This window comes from Penaeus vannamei, chromosome 19 (genome assembly GCF_042767895.1).
Source record: "Penaeus vannamei isolate JL-2024 chromosome 19, ASM4276789v1, whole genome shotgun sequence".
In the NCBI taxonomy this organism is placed as follows: domain Eukaryota; kingdom Metazoa; phylum Arthropoda; class Malacostraca; order Decapoda; family Penaeidae; genus Penaeus; species Penaeus vannamei.
In genome coordinates, this window is record NC_091567.1 from 16,406,301 (window position 1) to 16,411,300 (window position 5,000).

Here is a 5,000-nt window from a genome sequence, read left to right on the forward strand (position 1 = left end):
CTCACTCCCAAAGGCCTCTCTGTCGAGGATCTGCGAAAGGGGGCTGGGGAGGGGGAAGAAGGGGGCGAGGGAGGGGTCGCCGGGGGGTACTAGGCGTGGGGAGGGGGTTGTCTTAGTGGGGATGGGTTTAAGGATGAGAGGTTGGAGTCAGCAGGCGCGGTCTGTCACGGGAGGCGCAGCAGTGGCTGTAGTAGTAGTAACAGTTGTAGCAGCAGCCGGACGGGGCGGGGGGAGGGGGAAGCAGCACCGGAAGACTTTTTATGAGGCTGGGCACTTCACCACCTGCGGGGGAGACAATGGACGTGTTAAAAAGGCGTCACACCTGCTTGCCTGCTTAATCTTGCTTACTAAATCTTGCCTACTCGCTCTCGTCTGCTCATTCTCACCTACTCCCACTCGCGTCTCGCCCTGACCTACGAGGGGACCCGCAGGGGGGGCGGGGGCGGAATGAGCGTGCGCTCCCCGGGGAGGAGGGCTTCACGTGATGCACAGCAACTCTTTTCGTTTCCTTCTATATTTCCTTTCATTAAATACAGGAGAAAAAAAATCCATCCATCAGGAACAGACAGTCCATAAATATAACACATAAAAAATAACAACATTAGTAACAAAAAGCTCAAAAATCAAGAACAAAAACCTCCCTCCCAAACGCGATGCTCGCTGCACTTAGCAACACGGGACTCACGGAGCATCCACCTGCAACAATCAATGGCAGTGTAGACAAGAGTGCGTGAGTGTGTGTGTGTGCCCGGGTGCGCGTGCGTGAGTGTGTAGGTGTTTTGCGTGTGTGCGTGTATGTGTGCGTGTGCGTGTATGCGTGTGCGCGCATGTGCATATGTATTTTTCATACGTGAGGCCATGTTTGTGCGTGTGAATGTATGTATGTGCGTGTGAATGGGCGTTCTACGTGTCCATGTAGTATGTGTGTGTGTGTATGGGGGCGAGCCGACTATATATAGAAGCGGAGGCTCGACCCCCCACTTGTCTGCGTGTCGTCTACAGCGGGGGAGGCGCCGCGTAGGGGGCCTGAGGTCTAATTAAAAATCTCGGGGGTGCTGGCCGCCCAGCTGTACACCGACGCAAATGCACACAATGCAAATGTAAACCACCATGAAAATAGTGAGGAAAAGATACATAAATAGATGGAGGTAGGGAGGGAGGGGAAGAGAGAGAAAGTAAGAGAGAGACAAAGAAAAAGAGAAAGCACATGAGAGAGAGAGAGGGAGAGAGAGTGTGTGTGTAAGAAAGAGAGAGAAAGTATAAAGAGAGAGAGAAGGAGAGAGAGGGGGAGAGAGGGAGGGAGAGAGAGAGAGAGAGAGAGAGAGAGAGAGAGAGAGAGAGAGAGAGAGAGAGAGAGAGAGAGAGAGAGAGAGAGAGAGAGAGAGAGAGAGAGAGAGAGAGAGAGAGAGAGTAAAAAAAGAGAGAAAGTAAGGAAGATAGATAGAGTAAGAAAGAGAGAGATAGAGCAAGGGAGAGTAAAAAAAAGACAGACATATCAAGAGAGAGACCAAGTAAAAGACAAAGAAAGGGAGAGAAAAAACAAGTAAGAGACAGAGAAAGCGAGACAGACAAGACAGAAAAAACGGAGAGAGAGCAAGAGAGAGTAGGAAAGAGACCGACATAGAAAGAGAGAGAGCAAATAAGCTACAAAGAAAGAGAGAGAGAGAAAGAAAGAGGGCAAGAAAGAAAGAGAGAGAGAAAGAAAGAGGACAAGAAAGAAAGAGAGAAACGAAGAGATAGAGAGAAAGAGAGGCAAAAGAAGAAAGAAACAAAGAGGGAGAGAGAAAGAGGGAGGTCAAGAAGAAACAAAAGACAGACAGACATACAAACAGAAAAAAACTAAACAAGAGAGAGAGAGAGAGAGAGAGAGAGAGAGAGAGAGAGAGAGAGAGAGAGAGAGAGAGAGAGAGAGAGAGAGAGAGAGAGAGAGAGAGAGCGAGAGAGAGCGAGAGCGAGAGAGAGAGAGGAGAGAGCGAGAGAGAGAGAGAGAGAGAGAGAGAGAGAGAGAGAGAGAGAGAGAGAGAGAGAGAGAGAGAGAGAGGAGAGAGAGCGAGAGAGAGCGAGAGAGAGAGAGAGAGAGAGAGCGAGAGAGAGAGCGAGAGCGAGAGAGAGAGAGAGAGAGAGAGAGAGCGAGAACGAGAGCGAGAGCGAGAACGGGAACGAGAGCGAGAACGAGAACGAGAACGAGAGAGAGAGAGCGAGAGCGAGAGCGAAAGAGAGAGAGAGAGAGAGAGAGAGAGAGAGAGAGAGAGAGAGAGAGAGAGAGAGGCGCCACATCCAAGAATCCGACGCGCTAGGCACCGAGGCGGCCGAGGGGACCAGACCACCGCCAGGAGAGAAGAGCCGAGGCGATGAGCTCTACGGGGCTGATCGATGGGAAGGTGAGCCGAGATAGAGGAGCCGAGAGGGGAAAATTGAAAGGCTGAGGTCAAGAAGCTCCCTCCAGGTAAATGGGAGATAAAGTGGGGAGGGGAGGGGAGGGAGGCGGGGAGGGGAGGGGAGGGAGGAGCGGGGAGGGGAGGGGAGGGAGGAGCGGGGAGAGGGAGGGAGGGAGGAGTGTGGGGAGGGGTAGGAGGGGGAGGGAGGCGAGCGAGAGGCGATGGAAGCGATGAGGAAATGAGATGAGAGGATGGGATGGGAAGAGTAGGAGAGGGGGGTGGAGGGGTAAGGGGGTAAGGGAGAGAAGGGGGAAATTAAAAGAGGGGAAGGAGGTAAGAAGAGGGGAAGAGGGGGGGAAGGGGGGAAGAAGAAGAGGGAGGAGGGATGGAGTGGATGAAAGAATGGAAGAAAGGAGTAAGAGAGAATAAAGAAGGGATGAGGAAAATGGGGATAAAAGTATGACAGGAAGGAAGGGGATGGAGAGAGGGAGGAGAGAGGATGGATGGAACGAAGGAGGGAAGATGGATAGTGAAAGGAGAGCTGAAAGTATGGGATGCAAGAGGAATGGAGGAGAGGGAGAGATGGAGGAAAGATGGTGCAACTGAGAATCAACACGTGAGAATCCACAACACACTTGATGGTCCTGCAAGGTCATCTTGTCATTGTCTCTCTCTCTCTCTCTCTCTCTCTCTCTCTCTCTCTCTCTCTCTCTCTCTCTCTCTCTCTCTCTCTCTTTCTCTCTCTCTCTCTCTCTCTCCCAGCCTAAATTTCCATTCGTTTGTAGAGGAGCAAAGAGAGCTCTGGAAAGAACTCTCTCGTAAAGTCAGTAGGAAAATTCCATGAATTTACTTTTTAAAAATATTTACTTCAAAAGCCCAGCACCTTCCAAACGTAGAATAATAATTACATATAACACATGACATTAAATAAAAAAAAAACTCATGATAATGACGATGGTGATGAAAATGACAATGATACTAGTAATAATAGCCACAAAAGCATCGAATAATTCTAAAAAACAACAACAAAATAACAACATCAATAAACAAAAAACAACAGAAGAAAGTGAAAAAAGATCGCAATAATTGCTAGTATTATCATAATCAAGATCACCAGCACATCATCATTATCCTAATTACAACATTACTATTCTCCTCATTATCATTATCGTTATTATCTAAATCACAATCATCATTAACACTATTATCATTTTCCATTTACACCATCCACCTCATCAGTTACCATCACCATTCTCATTAACTGTACGAAGACGACCTCGAATTCATCACTATCAACATTCGTTGTTACCTCCAGCAATCCGTGTTGATCACGAGGACGGCGAGAACGCCATGGAGGAAAATAACGCCCTTTAATGCAAAGTGACACTTGTATCCGAGTGCCGAGTGTCATGGACATCCCACAGTGCCACATGTTCTGGCTATCAGGGCTCGAGAGAGGAGCACTGGCGAAGGAGGAGAGGAGGGGGAAGATAAAAATGAAGGGATGAGGAGGTGGAGGAGGAAGAGGAGAGGTGATGATGGACAGAGGGAGGAGAGAGGATGGATGGAACGGAAGGAGGGAAGATGGATAGTGAAAGGAGAGCTGAAAGGTGGGATGCAAGAGGAATGGAGGAGAGGAGAGATGGAGGAAAGATGGTGCAACTGAGACCCAACACGTGAGAATCCACAACACACTTGATGGTCCTGCAAGGTCATCTTACGTCTCTCTCTCTCTCTCTCTCTCTCTCTCTCTCTCTCTCTCTCTCTCTCTCTCTCTCTCTCTCTCTCTCTCTCTCTCTCTCTCTCTCCAGCCAAAATTTCCATTCGTTTGTAGAGGAGCAAAAGAGAGGCTCTGGAAAGAACTCTCTCGTAAAGTCAGTAGGAAAATTCCATGAATTTACTTTTTAAAAATATTTACTTCAAAAGCCCAGCACCTTCCAAATGAGAATAATATACATACATGACATAAAAAAATCCGTATGATAATGACGATGGTGATGGTGTGATAAATGATACCAGTATACATCAATAAAAACATCGAACAGTTTAAACAACAAAATAACAACATCAATAAACAAAAAACAACTGAAGAAAGTGAAAAAAGATCGCAATAATTGCTAGTATTATCATAATCAAGATCACCAGCACATCATCATTATCCTAATTACAACATTACTATTCTCCTCATTATCATTATCGTTATTATCTAAATCACAATCATCATTAACATTATTATCATTTTCCATTTACACCATCCACCTCATCAGTTACCATCACCATTCTCATTAACTGTACGAAGACGACCTCGAATTCATCACTATCATTAAATTTGATTACCTCCAGCAATCCGTGTTGATCATGAGGACGGCGAGAACGCCATGGAGGAAAATAACGCCCTTTATTACGCAAAGTGACACTTGTATCCGAGTGCCGAGTGTCATGGACATCCACAGTGCCACGTATTCTGGCTATCAGGGCTCGAGAGAGGAGCACTGGCGAAGGAGGGAGAGGAGGGGGAAGATAAAGAAGAGGGAGAGGGAGATGAAGGGGATGAGGAGGTGGAGGAGGAAGAGGGAGAGGTGATGGAGGAGGAAGAGGGAGAGATGATGGAGGAGGAAGAGG

The 5,000-nt window shown here is 47.6% G+C and overlaps 1 protein-coding gene across 1 annotated transcript in view; it reads right to left on the reverse strand.

Moving 5' to 3' along the window:
- Positions 1 to 5,000, reverse strand: part of LOC138859178 (endophilin-A-like) — a gene marked incomplete at its 3' end in the record, with an annotated part of 19,888 nt that overhangs the window by 13,562 nt on the left and 1,326 nt on the right. The window contains 1 exon segment of the mRNA XM_070134439.1: positions 1 to 282. This exon segment is cut by the window's left edge and continues 69 nt beyond it.